Source organism: Crocodylus siamensis, chromosome 5, assembly GCF_052110815.1.
Source record: "Crocodylus siamensis isolate JL-2025a chromosome 5, ASM5211081v1, whole genome shotgun sequence".
NCBI lineage: Eukaryota > Metazoa > Chordata > Crocodylia > Crocodylidae > Crocodylus > Crocodylus siamensis.
Window position 1 is genome coordinate 11,912,327 of NC_143399.1, and position 17,483 is coordinate 11,929,809.

At 44.8% G+C, this 17,483-nt stretch overlaps 1 long non-coding RNA gene across 1 annotated transcript in view; it reads right to left on the reverse strand.

Moving 5' to 3' along the window:
* Nucleotides 1–799: 799 nt before the first annotated feature.
* The window catches only part of LOC149863502 (uncharacterized), a 62,094-nt gene continuing 45,410 nt past the window's right edge, over nucleotides 800–17,483 (reverse strand). The window contains exons 3-4 of the long non-coding RNA XR_016442608.1: nucleotides 16,481–16,629; nucleotides 800–2,071 (exon numbers count right to left, since the gene is read on the reverse strand). This is a non-coding gene — a long non-coding RNA (uncharacterized LOC149863502). The remainder of the gene's footprint in view (nucleotides 2,072–16,480; nucleotides 16,630–17,483) is intronic.

Sequence of the window (17,483 nt, forward strand, 5' to 3'; positions counted from 1 at the left end):
TAAAAAAAAAAAAGTATTTTCAGAATAAACATGGTGAACTACTTATTGTATTATTCATTCTTTGGAACGACGCAGGCAGCCATCAATTTGTCCATGACAGCATTTCAAAATTATGATGTCTTAAAAAGGTTAGCATGAAGATTGTTCTTCTGAAAATTCAGACCGGAAATGAAACAATCCTTATTTGTTAGTCAACATTCAGTATTTCAGTCACGAAAAATATTGAACTTTTGTTTAAGCCATCATTTCTATAGAAGGACTGATGAATAGTCAAACTCAACAGTTTGGGCCAAAATTACTGGCCAAAACTACTGGCCAAAATCTGTCCAGATATACTATGTAAAAATAATGACTTCTAATGGAGAAATTCAGATTCAACTATTGGTAGGAAAATAGGCCAAATTCATCTGGCAATTTGCTGCCGATGAATAAAATAATCTAGTCAAGATCTTGTACATCTGAAAGGTCCGTCACAGTAGACTATAAAAAGGGGTCTAATTATACTAATTTGTTTGTGTAACTCCTCATTACAGCTAGAGGTTGATTGATACTGGCTATTTCAGTGATATCGCTAACTCAAATCCAATTACAGGTACACCTGTGTTGTGGATGGTATAGAGTTCATAGCACTCCTATATGTTTTCCTAAATCCAATTTAGAGTCCAAACACATTTTATTAGCTGCAGACAGAATATTTAAATTCAAAATATATTTTTTTAAGTATCATCTTTTGAAATGGCAATTGGTGATATTCAAGCCACATGTTGGCCACTTGTTTTGGGGACTTGGGGGTGTATCTAAGTACAAATCTTTCTCTGTTTCTTGAGAAAACAACAATAAAACACCCCTTGCCTTTTATCCACATCTGGCTGCACCAAAAACCAGAAACAGTGACCCATGGAATTCAAAATTTCATACTTCGCTGCTGCAGGCTAGGATCCAGAGGTTATTCTTGCTGTGTTTATGAAAGCTCCAGCCCTGTCAGGAGGAGAAGTGCTTATTGAGAAAACACATGGAGTTTCTGTTTAAAAAATTATGGAATTAGCCAGTGATAAGAGACCTTTTTTAATACCCTCTAGACATTCATGGGACTTAATAAGGAATAGCTGTGTTGTTAATTGCAAAACAAGAGTAAACACGGCAGATCAAATCTCATGCATGTTCAGTCCTACCACCAAGACTCAGTACATTTGTGCTTCAGAACAAATGCCTCTCAAAGGGATGGAAAATTCCCTTTCACAAGGAATTTGTGAAACTTAGCAATATGAAGTAATAATATTTTGACCTTAGCATTGTCCCTTCCATCTCTAGGAGCTCGCAGTTTGCAAATGACATTAATGAATCAAACCTCATAACAATGCAATGCAGTTGGAATCTATTGCCCTTCCCAGTTGCCAAGCTGAGTTTAAGCAGCTTGCTGGGAATTGCATGGCGAAGTATGAGTGGAGTTCAGTCACAAGATCATCTTTCCCCATTTTGAAAAGTTCTCTCTATAAACATTACCTACAGGTCCATGTGGAGGAGTGTACATTCAGAACCATGTCCATACCCCCCAGTGTTCTCAAGTCACTAGAAATCAGTCTGCGAAAAGGTCTAAGGGGGTCCAAACCTGCAAACAGTACTGAACATAGTGTTTCCTACTATAGCTATTCTGGATGAAGTCAGACATAGTTAAGTTACCCACTAATCACTGGCTGTGCACTTGGGCCACGATTCAACATTACCCATTGTCTTAATGTTTAAAAATTCCCTCCCTCCTATAAGAAAACATGGCTGTTTTTACCAGGCGTGCATGCTTACTGCATGCAGTACACCTTGTAGTGCAGGATTTTCCCTCCAGGAAGAAGGGCTTGAAAGGGTCTACTATTTTACACTCTATTCCTTTCTGAGGCCCCAGTGGAAAGCCTGGAAATCTGTAGCTGGCTGATATATCGGCTGGACAGAATGATAGTGTTTCTTCAGGCCGGAAGACAGCTTGTGGGAAAGCAATTGCGAGCCAAGGATCGAACATGGATGTCATCAGCAGCTCTATCTCTTCTGTATTGACCACAGAACGGCTGGTGAATATGAGCTGCCAAACAAAAGGACACTATATTACTATTTCCCCCCAGATTTGTTGCAGTTCTTTCAATCATCAGTGCAATTTGGTAATTGCATAAACACTTTGTGAATCGAGTTCTTAATGCAAACACATTAATACTCCTTCCATTAACATAATGAACATTTTCATCTGGCTCTTCAGAGGTAAACCTCATCCCACGCAGAATCCAAGAACTTGAGGCTCTTGCTAGCAACTAAGAGCTCTGGATTGCAAGTTGCTGTGCACTTGGGCCCCGATTCAACAAAGCATTTAAGCATGTGGGTAGTCCCATTGAAGACATTCCCTTCCTGAAGTCAGTGACACAGGCTTAAATTTACACATGTGCTCAAGTGTTTACTTGGACTGGGGCTAGGGTGGCCATCATAGAGGACATTGCAGTTTTCTGCTACTCCATCCTCTGTCCTCTATTGCTACGAAACCAGGCGCCTTTATGTCCTATAGTTTTGTCTTCAAGAGAAAATATTATTACTCTCTTCAAGAGAAAAAATAGAGGACATAAAGGCGCCTGGTTTCATATCAATACAATACAACCGGACTGTCCTCTATGATGGCCACCCTAATTGGGGCTGAAGTCCACGGCACCGGGCCTAGGTAGGACTGCTTGTTGGGAAGAGCTGTAATTCCTGTGTAGCAATTTCTCAACAGCTCCTCGTTGTAGTCAGTGAAATTCCAAAAGCAGATGCCAAAACCCCTCTCCTAGCATATGAACAAAGGCCAATGCTGTGCTACTGTGTAGGCAACATAGAAAACACCTGCATTACATGTGTGGGTGGGAAATTCTTTTCAGGCCTTCAGGCAGAATCACGGTACAAATCCAAGCCTGGAATTACGATGTTGTTATATTTATAATAATGTAGAGCACTTTCCTGAGTCACCAGTCAAGCTTATTGCGCCAATCAAGCCACAGGTGTCTGAGAATGAGCTGCAGGTGAGGGAGAGTCCTCCTGAACAGCAATAGTTCACCCTGCTTGTGAAGATGAATCAGCATAACTTAAAAGTCCATGTGCACCTGGGTGGATTGCCTTTTACATGAGTAAATCTCACATCACATTGGAAATGAGCCAAATTTGAAAGAACCCCACTCATGCATGGGACAAAATTTCTCTTGAAAACCTGTGGTTTAAACCAATGGGAGCCAACCTTTTTGGCAGGCATGCCACAACTTAGCCCCCTCTGGGCGCATCTGCACATTGCCCAATGGTGCGCTACAATGATGTAGTGATTACTTGGGTGTACACACGGTCACTAGCTACATTGCTGTAGCAGCGCACTCTCCCAATATAGCACGCCACTATGGCAATGTAGTGGTGAGATCTAACCATATGCCATGTGCATGGCACAGTAGCTGCCCATTCTGCGCCATGCTTTAGTACTTCCAAAAGTACTAGCAGTAGTAATACTGGTATTACTCCAAAAGGAAGTACTAAAGCATGGCGCTGTAGCAGCCTCGCCGTTCAGAGACATGTAGACACACTCTGTCAGTGCCACTTGGATCCACTTCCCCTGACCCATCTGCTGCTCTGCTTTCTTCTTCCTTCTCCGTGCTCCCTGCCCAATCTGCTGCCGTGTTTGCTGCTCCCTCCTCAATCTGCATGTGCCACACACAGAGGTGCTACTTGTGGTACCTGTGCCACAGGTTGGCCACCTCTGGTTTAAACAGAAGGGGAAGATTGTTCTATAAAACCCTTGCTTTTGAAGGGGAAAAAAATAACAGAATTGCAAAAGACTTCCTGAATGCCTGGATTTCCAAATTCCTAATTGTAAGCGGTTACAATCTTATCACATTTTTACCTTCGGAGTACACAAAAAGTCCAGTTTCTGAGCAGTTAGTCATGGGCACCGACTGCATGAGTGACAGCTCAATGCACAGAGGGTCCATTCTTTCCCAGAAAGGTTTTTTTCTTTTCTCATAATATGAATGTATCCCTTGGTGAGTTGTACTGGCAGTGTCAAACAATGTGAGCAAGTGAGCTTCACTAATTCTCCCTAGATGTGTAATGTGACAACTCCTCAGCTGGTTTAACAGGGAGAGAAGAGGAAAACACACTTGTTTTCGTTCTCCTCTTTTCGGTGTTCACTGTTTGGGTTTTTAATTATGCTTTTTCCTTCCAGAATATTGATCTCCCCAAAGCATTGTGAAATACTCACTCTTGGCTCCCCCAACACACTGCCCCCGGCATTTTTTTTTTAGTGAATGTGCTCTGTTCTTGTTAACTGTTTTGCATTGGCAGCAGTGTATAGAGTTGAAATCAAAAGATGATCATGAACTTCATTTTCCTGGTAAGAAATAAAACAATAAACCAAATGTGTGAGCCAGACCTCCTGAGCGAGCTGCCCAAAGGGGACGGGGTGGCAACGGGCATCTGACCAGTGAATACCACAAGTATTCCAGTTGTGGGGTGCTGCACACCGAAAATATCTGGGAGATTTTCCTTGCCAGCTGGGAGGTGCATGGCAATGGGATCACTGTGTCTCCCCTAAGCACAGGTGATAATAACTTTTAGCCACAAAGTTTCTAAGCTAAACCCTCTCCATGGAGCCTCATAAGGAGTTGTTCTTCTGGCTAGGGAGGTCTTTGACCTGTGAAGACCTCAGTAGGCAAAACCAGATCCCATGCTGACTATCCCTGTGTGGATGCCCCACGGCTGCCTAGCCCCTGCAGACCAAGCTATTGCAGCCTCCCTGCACTGGGAGCTTTCTGCAGCCTCTTGGTCCCTTGCGTAATTTCCATCTCGAGGGGACATATATTGAGTATGTGCACAAAAGGTGCAAACTAGGTGGGTTCTCCTTTCTCTGCAGGACTCTTGTGTTAGTCACACAGGGACACATGTTCGTGGGCAGCAGGTGATAAATCATAAGGCAGGGGAGTCAACAACACAGCCTACAGGCCAGATCTGGCCTGCACAGGATCAGCCCTGAGTGCTAGATCTGATGCCCAGGGCCAGTCTGCGAGTCCACTCCATCCCCCAGAGCTGAATGAGCTTGCCACCCCTGCCATCAGCTGTGCAAGAAGGTGGAGTCCTGACTCTGTTTTATTTATTAGACTTGCAGAAGTCCGGGCAGGGTGACACTACCCCTCTGTATTAATCATGTAATCAGTGTTAAAGTAAGATGTTTCCCCTTTGCTATGAAAAGACAGCATTTCCCAGGAGTCTAAGGAGAAAATCAGCATCTGCTCTGTTCCCTCTTTGTTACTCCTGGGGTGGAGGGTTACTCTTCCAGCGTGGAGGACACAAGCAATAGTAGCTGGGTTTCTCCAGGAGTCGTGCTTCTGTGGAGCTCTATGCAGAGGATACCTTCACCTGGAAATAAGTGAGCTGCTCTCGGTTTTGTGTGAAGACTCCAGCATATACACATGTAAATACTTATGTCCCCATTTTCCCTTCCCAGTCTTTAGTAACCCCAAACTCAGACGGACGTTTGGCTGTTCACTTGGTAAATGAACTCTCCCAAAATGTATACTAGGCATTTCATAAACGACAATTCCCATCTCTGGTCCTAATTTAGGATGGCATCCTTAATATGAAGCACATGGTTAAGTGATTTCCTTAATAAGAATGGATTCAACCTATGTTTAAATGGCTTGGGGTCTAAAACTGTTATGACGTGCATAGATAGTGTGGTGATGATTGTATTGAAACGCACAAAACAGTTAAATTGTTAAAATTGTTCAGTATTTGGGTCAGAGACTGTATCTTCATATGTGTACGGTGCTTAGCATATTATTAAATATAATAATAGAGTAATAGACCACTCTAATGAGGAAAAACATGCTTCTGATGTACAGTGTAATCTGCCAGTGCTATTAGATGAAGGAGTTTCTGTGTAATGAATGTCTTATTTTTCCCCAGACCAGTCATAAGTTGTATTGTATCAGTCAATTTAAAGCCATACTGATACTATTTTTTTTCCATTTGGCCTTCCTAAGAGTTAACAAAGAAGGAAAGCAGACCATGCAGATGAGACCAACTCTATGCAGATACATATCACATCCTTTCCAACTCAATCACATTTGGTTTATATCAACATTGATGAATTCCTTTGCAATTCCCAAAATTGCATTCCATCTGGTTGACATCCACATTAGTTGGATACTAATTCAGTTAAAAATAAATTCAAATTTTGAAAAGAAAATGAGCTCATCTGTGGTTGAAGAACAAGTTATTCCCACTTTACTCTCTTTCTGAGGAAATCAGCCATCTATCTTCTGCATTCCCTTCAAGATTATTTGAGTAATTTGAGTCATAAAATATATTTTTAATAAATGATTCCAAAACAATGGGCTAAATGCTGTCCTTCCACATGCAGAACAGGGCAAATGGAGAGAGAAAACATCCATTTTTTGTCAGTCATTTTCATTGTTACCTTGAGATGAGGTATTTTTGTCTGTACAGACAGGATGAAGGGAGTGTCTTTTAAACTTCTGTGGAGTCTCAGGATCAATAGAGAGATCATATCACAACTCACAAAATCCCAGAAGACGGCCTGTCTCTCCATATTACTCCCCATTCCCTCTACACACTATTCCCTCTAGTGTTATAAAAGTTTTGGACAGTGTGCTTGTTGCCTTCATATTTGCTCTATAGAAGGGAGTATGAGATATTCCCAGAGGCAATTAAAAAAATTTACAAAGAGGCTAAAGGTTGCTGCATAGTAATGTGTTTTCTACACCATCAAGCTATTCAGTGTTAGTATTACCAACTCTTTTGATCCTCCCCAAGGCATTCAAAAAAGGCATAGGATCTGGCCCTTGGTTTGAAGCTCAGTCAACCCTGCTGCCTAGTCTTGGTCACAGAATGTGCGAATTTGTCCCTCCAATAAAAAAAAAGCAAAGAACAACCTCTTATAAGCCTCACACAAAAATTCATGCCACAATAGGATGGAGCCCAGTTCCAATCCATGTATATTGTTTCATAGCAAAATACATCCCGTATAACTAGAGCATAGTTAAAAACAAGAAGATTGTGGTGTCGCATCGGTAGGCTTTTCATTAAAAAAATGCCAGGGATTTTTCAAACTAAATAACTACTTTTTATTATTATCATTCTTTTTAATGTCAACAGCAAATAATGATAGATTGTAGTAGCAAAACAATGTATTTTGCAGAAATACGCTAAGGTGGAGTCCCTTGAAGATGCTGTCTAGGAATGTTTGAGACACAAAATAGTTGTTGCAACTAATCTACCACACACTTGTTTCCTGTGGTAACGTAGTGGTCTGGAAATTGGTATGACATATTCTTGGTTTTGAGACTTGGTTTCAAATGTAAAGCGATGTGAGCATTTTGGTCAATTAACTCCCCTTGGCATCTTAGAAAATCCCAGGCTTTGGAGCTCCTTTGAAACTTATCTTTCTGTTTACGAGAAGGTAAGCATTTGCTGAAGAAATACGAGGGCTTCTCCCTCACTGCTCATACGAGAATCCAATCAACATTTGTTCTATGCTGGAACCTTTAAAGAAAGTCTTCCAAGTTTTAAGTTTCTGGGATTTTTCTTCTGGAGAGGGCCAGAGAGGTGCTAGAGGGGTGTCTGAGCAAATATTCAGTCTAGGGAAAAGTTGCTTCATGGTTTTAGCTTTTGTTATGCAGTGTTCTGTGTAGAGGGAGAGCAGAGGGAGTCATGCAAGTAACAAGAAAATCTCATTTCAACTTGGGTCCCAAATTATAGTCAGTCTTGAGACCAAATTACTTGATGAGAACTGAGCATTGCCATCAGGCTGAGATTGCTAAAAGCTCCAGGACCTATGTATGTGTCACATAAAGCAAGTACTAATTCACGTTACTGCTTTCTCCTCTGCTAACCTGCCTGTTCTTGGCCAATCACTACGAGTGTGCAAAATGGGCCCTATTCGATTCAGATTTGGGCTGAACTGAGGACAGTGATTGGATTCGTTGATTCAGATCACTGTTCTGGATTTGATTCGGCCAAATCCGAATCTGAAGATTCAATGCTGATTCGGAGAATCAGCAATTTGGAGGACATGGACACAGCTTTAAATGTTTTTTCTACATACCTCAAGGTACCATTGTGGCTTGTGAATGCTGTGATGATTGGGCAGCTACAGTGTGCCACAGGAATGTGGGGCCGGGGGGGGCCCTCCATGTGCTCGGCGGCAAACCTGGAAGTGGATCGGAAGTACTTCCAGTTCACTTCTGGGTCCACTGGGGAGCATGCAGCCCCCCTCCCCCCCGTATCCTCCTGGGTCTGCAATTGGCCATGGGGGGACTCTGGGTGCCCCCTCCCCCCAGACCCAGGAGACACCAGTCATCGATCCAGGGGAGGGAGGGGGGAAGGGGGGGCAACACGCTGCCCCGTGGACCATGAACTGTTTCTGGTCCACTTCTAGGTCTGCTGCCAAGAGTGCTGGGGATCCCCATGCACTTACATGGGATGCTCCATCTGCCCCACCATCGCAGCATTTACAAGCTGCCTGCTACCTAGAGGTATGTAGAAAAAACATTTAAAGCTTTGTCTATGTCCAACACGCCAAATCTTTCTGAATCTCTCTGCTTCATAGATTTCATAGATTTTATAGACATCAGGGCTGGAAGGGACCTCGGGAGATCACTGAGTCCAGCCCCCTGCCCAAAGGCAGGAAGTCAGCTGGGGTCATAGGATCCCAGCAAGATAAGCATCCAATTTACTCTTGAAGGTGTTCAATGTAGGTGCTTGAACCACCTCTGCTGGCAGACTGTTCCAGACCTTGGGGGCTCGGACAGTAAAGAAATTCTTCCTTACGTCCAGCCTGAAGCGGTCTCACCGTAGTTTATGACCGTTCGACCAAGTCATCCCTTGGGGCGCTCTGGTGAACAAGCGTTCCTCCAGATCCTGGTGGTCACCCCTGATAAACTTATAGGTGGCCATCAGATCACCCCTGAGCCTGCGCTTTTCCAGGCTAAAGAGTCCCATGGCTCTCAGCCTATCATTGTAAGATCTGTTTTCCTTACCTCTGATCATGCGCGTGGCTCTTCTCTGGACTCTCTCAAGCTTCTCCACATCCTTTTTGAATTGTGGAGCCCAAAACTGGACGCAGTACTCCAGCTGCGGCCTCACCAAGGCGGAGTACAAGGGGAGAATGACGTCCCGGGATTTGCTCGAGACACATTTATGGATGCAAGCCAGCATTTTGGTCGCTTTACTAGCCACAGCATCGCATTGGAGGCTCATGTTCATCTTGTGGTCAATGATGACCCCCACGTCTCTTTCTTCTGTAGTGCTATCCAACGTAGCACTGCGAAGCCTATAAGGATGCTGCAGGTTTTTCCTCCCAAGGTGGAGAACCTTGCATTTTTCGGTGTTAAACACCATCAGGTTCTCGTCTGCCCATTTGCTGAGCTTGTCCAGGTCAGCCTGGATCACCCGCCTGTCGTCTGGCGTGGATGCTTTGCCCCAAAGTTTGGTGTCATCGGCGAACTTAGCCAGTCCACTCCTGACTCCAATGTCCACATCATTAATGAAGATGTTGAACAGTATGGGTCCCAGGACAGAGCCTTGAGGGACCCCACTGGTCACAGGGCACCACAATGAGTGACTGCCATCAATCACAACCCTCTGGGTCCGACCACGGAGCCAATTTCCCAGGCAGCGGATAATGGTGGAGCCAAGGCCACAACTGGCCAGTTTGGCCAAGAGGTGATCATGGCATACCAGATCAAAAGCTTTTTTGAAGTCAAGATATATGACATCACTCTCTTCTCCCTCATCCAGGTGATAGGTCACCTGGTCGTAGAAGGAAATGAGATTGGTCAAACAAGACCTACCCGCAACAAACCCGTGCTGGCTATCCCTTAGGATGTTAGCCTGGGCCAGTCCCTCAAGGATGGCCTCCTTAATAAACTTTTCTAAGATCTTCCCCAGGATAGAAGTCAGGCTAATGGGCCTGTAGTTAGCCGGATCCACTCTCCTCCCTTTCTTGAAGATCAGCACCACATTGGCCTTCTTCCAGTCTTCAGGCACTACACCAGAGCACCAGGAGTTTTCAAAGACCCGTGCCAGGGGCTGGGCTATGACGCTCGCCAGCTCCTTGAGTACCCTGGGGTGCAGATTGTCAGGGCCAGCTGACTTGAAGGTATCCAGCTTCTCAAGGTGTTCCTTCACGAGGTCAGCATTTATGGAGGGTAGGGGATCCCCATCACCCGGATCTCCCTGTCCCATAGCAGGCATGGGCGTCCTGTGTGACTGATGAAAGACTGACACGAAGTACCTATTTAATAGGTTGGCTTTTTCCTGGGCGTCAGTTGTCAGTTGCCCCATCTGGTTTAGCAGGGGTCCAACATTGCCCTTGCTTTTCCTCCGGCTCCCCACATATCTGAAAAAGGACTTTTTGTTGTCCTTGATGCCTGAAGCTAGTTGGAGTTCAGTTGCAGCCTTAGCTTTCCTGGTTTACTCCCTGCAGGACTGGACCAGTGCAGAATAATCCTCCTTGGAGGTGAATCCCGTCCTCCATCCTTTGTAGGCTTTCCTTTTTAGCTGCAGGAGGTCCGCTAGGTCCCTGGAGAGCCAGGAGAGCTGCTCTGCATCCCTGCTGCCTTTCCTCCATGTTGGAATAGATTTAGCTTGTGCATTGAGGATTGCTTCCTTGAGAAGCAACCACTCTTCTTGAACTCCCATCTCCCTGGGGTCGTGGTCCCTGAGGGCCTGACCAACAAGCCTCTTGAGCTTGTCAAAGTCGGCTTTTCTGAAGTCAAGGACTTCTGTGTTGCTGACTGACTTGCCAGCTTTACGGCGGATGGTGAAGGTGATCAGCTCGTGGTTGCTGTCACCCAGCTTCCCATCGATCACTAGGTCGCCGATTAGGTTGTCCCCCATAGCCAGTACCAGGTCGAGCAGTGCTTTGCCTCTTGTTGGCCCATAGACTTCTTGAGTCAGGTAGAGGTCATCCATGCACGAGAGAAAGCTATGCGACTGCTTGGATTTTGCTGAGTGATCTTCCCACGAGATGTCCAGGTAATTGAAGTCACCCATGACAACCAAGGTCCTGGAGCAAGCGGCCTCAGTCAGTTCCTGGGCAAACTCCTGGTCAAGCTCAGGACTTTGAGTGGGAGGTCTGTAGTAGACTCCCACCATTGTGTCCCCTGTGCCATATTCCCCATGAATTTTTACCCAGAGGGTCTCTAGCTGTCCATGCCGGTCGCCAACATCAGCTTGCAGGGAGATGTAGCTTTCCTTCACATAGAGAGCTACACCCCCGCCCCTTTTGTCAACAAGATCCCTCCTGTACAGGGTATAGCCCTCTATACCCATGGTCCAGTCATGGGTGGAATCCCACCAGGTCTCCATTATCCCAATGACGTCATAATTCTTTGCACTGAGCAGGAGGATGAGCTCCTCCTGCTTGTTGCCCAGGCTCCTGGCATTAGTGTACAGACAGGCAAGTGTGCCCTGGGGGGCTCTTGCCTTGCCCACAGATTGTGGGAGAGCTGGGGCAGGGGTGGGCTCCCTTAAATGCGTTTGGTCTGCTGGCTTTGCAAGGGTTGCTCAGCAGGCCAGCAGTGGCAGTAGTCCCCCCATCCCCCAGAGGGCTTAGTTTAAAGCCCGGTGGAGAAGGTCAGCCAGCCTGGCTGAGAAGAGCCTCCTCCCCAGGGGGGAGAGGTGGAGGCCATCTCTTCCCAGCAGCTCGCTGCCTCTCTCGCCAAAGAGCGGGCTGTGGTCGTGGAAGCCAAAGCCTTCCCGATGACACCAGCTCCGCAGTCTTTGGTTCACTACATGGATCCTCCTCTCCCTCTTCAGCCCATAGCCCGAGACTGGGAGGATCGACGAAAACACCACCTGAGCTCCCAGAACACTAAGGCCCGCTCCCAAACCCCTGTAGCACCTCATGACCTGGCTGGGGGTGCTCTGAGGCATGCCATTGGTGCCCACGTGAATAAGGAGCATGGGATAGTGGTCTGTGGGCCGGAGGAGCTCTGGGATCCTCTCTGCAATGTTTCGGATGTGGACCCCCGGGAAGCAGCAGACTTCCTGGGCTAAGGGGTTGGGGCGGCAGACTGCCCCCTCAGTTGCCCGCGGGATGGAGTCTCCCACAACAAACACCTTTCATTTTGTCTTGGGGAGAGTGGGGGCAGTAGCTGTGGTTGAGCCTGGGTTGCCTGTGGGAGCCGGTAACTGTGCAGGCTCTGCTGGGGCTGCAAGAGGTGCGAACCTGTTGCTAAGCTCCGGCGAGGGGGGGGCCTTGGTGCGGCGGGCCTTGGGGCCCTTGACCACCTTGGTCCATGCTCCTGACTGGGCAGAACGGGAGGTCCCAGAGTCCTCCTTAGTCGTGAAGAGAGACGGTGCTCTACCCTGCAGCTCCTGGGGGAGAAGGGCCTGGCAGTAGGAGTCTATCTCCTGCTCGCAGTCCCTGATGGCGCGCAGTCTCTGGACTGTGGCCTGGAGCTCCTCTAGTTGGCACACCAGAGACCCCAGTAGGGAGCAGACCCCGCAAGGGGAGGTGGCCATGCTCCCGGGCCCCAGAGCCTGAAAAAGAGACAGGCAGCCCCCGCAGCCAAGAGCCAGGGGCTCCGTCTGCGTGGAGCCCGGAACCATGGGCTCCGTCTGGGTGGCCTTCTCTGAGGTGCCTGATGGGGGGGCCACAGAGCCCGAGGGGGCCCTCAGGGTGCGGCGCATGCCCATCCGTGTCATACCTCTGGTAGGCTGGCTATGGCTGGGGCTGGCTATGGCTGGGGTGGTCGCAGGCAGGGTCTTGTGGCCTCCCACGCCCCCTCCTGCGTGAACTCCATGCTAACTCAAGTGCCTGTTTACGCAGCCTGTTCACGCGGCTCCCTGTGGGGCTGGACCAAGTAGGGGCCTGGGCCGGGGCTTGACCTGGCCCGGCTCCACGCAGCCGCCTCCTCCCAGGGAGCGAGGAGTTAACGCCTTCCCACCACGAGCCCACTTACCTCCGGCTGTGCTGGGGGTCGGCAGGGGGCTCTACGGCTGCTGAGGGGGTGTCTGGGGGCTTCAGGGGAGTGGGGACGCAGCGGGATCCAGTTCAATTCAGAGAGATTAAAGGGCCCTCTGATTCAGTTCAGGTTTGGAGATTCGGCTATCAAATCAGGCCGAATCTCCATTGAATCGAATCAGGGATCGAAGCTTTGCAATATCCTAGGAGTCAAAAAATAGATAAGCAATCACCTATGAGTGGATAAAATATCCAATCAAACTATGAGACATAAAATAGATAAGGTTGGTATCAAAGGAGCTGTTGACGTCAGAAAACATGGCAACAATATTTTAATTTCTATTTAGCAATCTCCCCTTGACTCTACTGACAATCCTGTTCTGGATGGCATTTAAAGAGTTGAAGTTATGCAGTAGGACTCACCAGGGTCAGAAGTAGCAACCTGTTTATATCACCTCTAAATTATTGCGAATAAAATACTCCAGTTCTGATCTGTGTTGCAACCACAGATGCCATGCAGTGCTCCTGCCTCCCAACGATGGGGACAAAGAGTTAATAAACTCCACTGTGCTAATCTTTTTGCCAGCACTGAACTCCATGGGCAATTGGGTAATCAAATAAGGTACACTTGAAAGAAAACAATGTTCCATCTGCAATTCTCCCTTAAGGAGAAACACAGATGAGATCCTATTGTTTGTCTTTAGTAAACAAGCTGGGAATAAAGATCAAAAGTAGCCTTGCTTGAAATGTAAATGGATGAAACATTATCTGGGAGAAACAAGCATCAAATTAAAACTCTATGGCCAAGTTACCAAAGAAGTACATGTGATGTGCAGCTACACCAAATAGGTAGCTTCTTCCTGTACAACCATGGGATATCAGAGTGTGTTTTCATAGGAGATAAAGGCATAACAAAGTATAACCCAATGGCTGGAAACTGAAGTTAAAAATATGTCTTATTTCTATTTTAAATTACTTGACAGTGAGTGTAATTAACCATTTGAACAGCTTCCCACGGGACATGATTATTTCTTCATCACTTGGTGGTTTTAAATCAAGATTGGATGCTGTTCCAAAAGCAATGCTTGCGTTCAACCATAAGTTATGTGGTTAGATAAATGTCCTGAGTTATGCAGGAGATCAGACTGATAAACCACAGTTTCTTACGATCTTTAAATTGAAGAGACGGAATGATCAAATCCCAGAAATCATGGGCTGATAAATAAAAATTAAACTTAGCTGGCACTCAAAGCAAAACATTTCCTAATAAAGACCAGATGTTTTAAAGTTATCAGTGCTAATGAATATCATTTGCTTCTATTCTTCCAAAAGAGCTTTCATTAGACCAAAATAGAAAAGAGCATAGCACAATACAACAGATATAATTATTTCAACTTCAGAAAATTGACACTTGACAGAAAAAAATCAAATACTGCTAGATCTGTGTGTTACATGCATTCATAGATTCTTAGTGGTGGCAGATGACAGAACAAGGAGCAACAGTCTCAAGTTCCAGCAAGGGAAGTTTAGGTTAGATATTAGGGAGAATTTTCTTACTAGGAGGGTAGTAAAACACAGGAAAAGGTTACCCAAAGGTGGTGATGGTCTCTCCATCCTTGGAGGTTTTTAAGACCTGGCTAGACCAAGCTTTGGCTGGGATGATCTAGCTTGGGTGGGCCTGCTTTGAGCAGGGTGCTGGACTAGATGACCTGAGGTCCCTTCCAACCCTCATTTTCTATGATCACCTGGAACTGAGATTGTCCTACTCTATGGTATTTACAACCCCAACACATGGATCTCATATAAATTATTATCGTGTCCAATCCATACTACTGCCAAGTACATTTAACAGTTGAAATATGAATGTATATTGTATGCATCAAGATAAGAAAGTTATGTCCTTAGGCTAATGCAGTTCTATTAGGACAATGCATATATCATTGATGAACAAGTGCCTGTTGACTCTCCAAATTGCTCAGACTTGGAGGTAATCTAGAGCAGGCTTTCTTATGATGGATCTAGCACCTCCAGGTATTGTCCAGATGTGATAAAAATTCTGGGTTATAGTTCTACTATTTCTATACTTCCACTGTTTCCCCAGTGAAAAAAAAGAGTTGGATTTGGTATAGTTTTAGATAAACCCAAAAGCAGTTTCTTATTTTATCCAGACTTGTTTGTCTATCCTTGTTTAAAAGGTCATTACTGTTGAATTAATTCAGGCCTAACATTAAAAAGATTGAGAAACCATTTATAACAAATCCTAAGCATAACAGAAATAGTTGTAGGGTTTTTTTTTTATTCTGCTGAAGCCATGTTTCTTTATTTGATCTACTGGTGATTCATCATGGCATTGAGCAAAAGTATGAGAGCTTGCAAGTGAAATGGATTGGAAGCAATATTGAAACTAATGTAATTCATTTCATTGTCCAAGACACTAGAAATGCAAAAAGAAAGCAAACATGGAAGAGTAATTAGATACTTTTAAAGAATATTTTTGGGTTTGTGAGCACCAGAGGCAAGAAGAAGGGGTTGTGCAACTAGTATACAATTCATGACTGCTTATGACTGTTGTTACTCTGTGGCCACTTAAAGATTAACAGCATTAGTAAGGGTCAAAGGAATCAGAACTCATGGTGGTGGTGATATCTTTTATTAGATCAACTAGATTTTTTTAAAATGTCTTTAATTGTAAGCTTTCGGGCACAAGCACCGTTCTTCAGGCATAAGACAAAAGGTTGTAAAAGTTCTCCCAGGTAGAAATGAAAGTTCGTATATCATAAAAGAGTTAAAGGTGTGGTAAAATCTCGTGTTTGGCACAGTTTATTTTATGCAGGTTGGGCTCACGTTAGGATGTAATCATACGAAACGTGACTACTTCCTGCTTGCCACCAAACAACTTCCAGGTAAACAGGCTATTCCAGCTTTTCCCTGAGACTAACCTGCATAAGAGGAACTGTGCCAAACAGGAGATTTTACTGCACCTTTAACTCTCCTATGAAATATGAACTTTCATTTTTACCTGGAAGAACTTTTACAACCTTTTCTGCTATGCCTGAAGAAGGGTGCTTGCTCCCGAAAGCTTGCAATTAAAGATTTGTTTTGCAAAAATCTAGGCAGTCTAATAAAAGATATCACCTCTACCACGAGTTCTCATCCCTTTTCCCTCTACACCAATACGGCTACAACCTGGATACCTTAGTGGGGTAAGTCCTCTCAATCCAAAAGTGTTACAGACCCTGCTGCTTGACTATGTATGTATTTGGTGAATACATATTTGGTGCTATCATTGCAGAACTGGCCAACGCGTTTAGAGTTTTCACATTACTATCTTTATTATTTCTCAATTTTTAACTCAAGCTATTATTTTATCTGTTTCTTCTTTTTTTTTCAGCCAGCTCTAGTATAACAGCTGTATGACAGGCATGGCAAGGGCAAAAACCTAAGCAGTTAAGATGGGGTTTGATCCGTTTATGAGAGCGATTAGGTGATGGAGGATAGTACCTTGTATTCAATGGTCCAGGAGGTCCACTTCAGTTTGATGTTCATAAAGTGTATGACCCCATTTGGTAGAGCAACATTTCACAAATAAACAGCAAGTGCACGCATCACGATGGCCTCTGTTTTTCAACTTCAGAGTACTATTTTAATGACTGAAAAGGCAAATAATCCAGCATTTTATATAGTGCCCCCTTCATAAACAGTCTCAGGTCTAAAGATCATTAAATTCATTATACAATGTGGCACGATAATAAAGAAAATCCTCGAAAACCAAAGCAATCGTTGGAGCTGCATAAAACTCCACAGCATAGGTTACACCTGAGATTCACAAATAAAACATCTTTGACTTCAGTTCTCATGGGTTTAATGCTCAGGTGAGTTTGGGTTTACCTGAAACGGAGTAAACCCCAGTCAGTTTGCCCAGTCATGCCTGCTTTTATGTTGGGCTCATTCCCTCTTACATAGTAAACCCTATAGGGTTTTGCTGGATTTGTGAATCTGACTGAACTCATACATGAACTAGAGTGAGTTTTATGTTTCCTACAGCTCCAGAAATAATACTAATGTACTTTGAAAGCATCAATTTTTACAACAAAAAGTGTCAGCCTTGTGATTTTTTTTCTTTTATGCAGTAACAGTATACCCCAGATGAAAATCAATGTTCCTCTCCAGGAAAATTCTTCATTAAATAAATTGACTCCATGTGGGTACGTAAAAAGACTTTCTTCTCAGCAGCTAATCAATACGCAGGAAAAGTTAAAACTAATAAAAGCTGCTTCCATCACATTCTGCACATCCTTCTTTCAGCTTGTATTTCTCCTCAACCCTGACCCTGCCATAGATCCCTGCAGTCCATAATCACTTCTGAACTGTTCCATATCCCACTAAAGCCAATGGGAATAGGGTCTTAAGGCCCAGTTATGGAAGCATATGCACAGATAAGTAAATTTACTTCTGTGAATAATTCCTTTAAGTCAATGGGACTCCTCAAGTGTGTAAGGGTTAT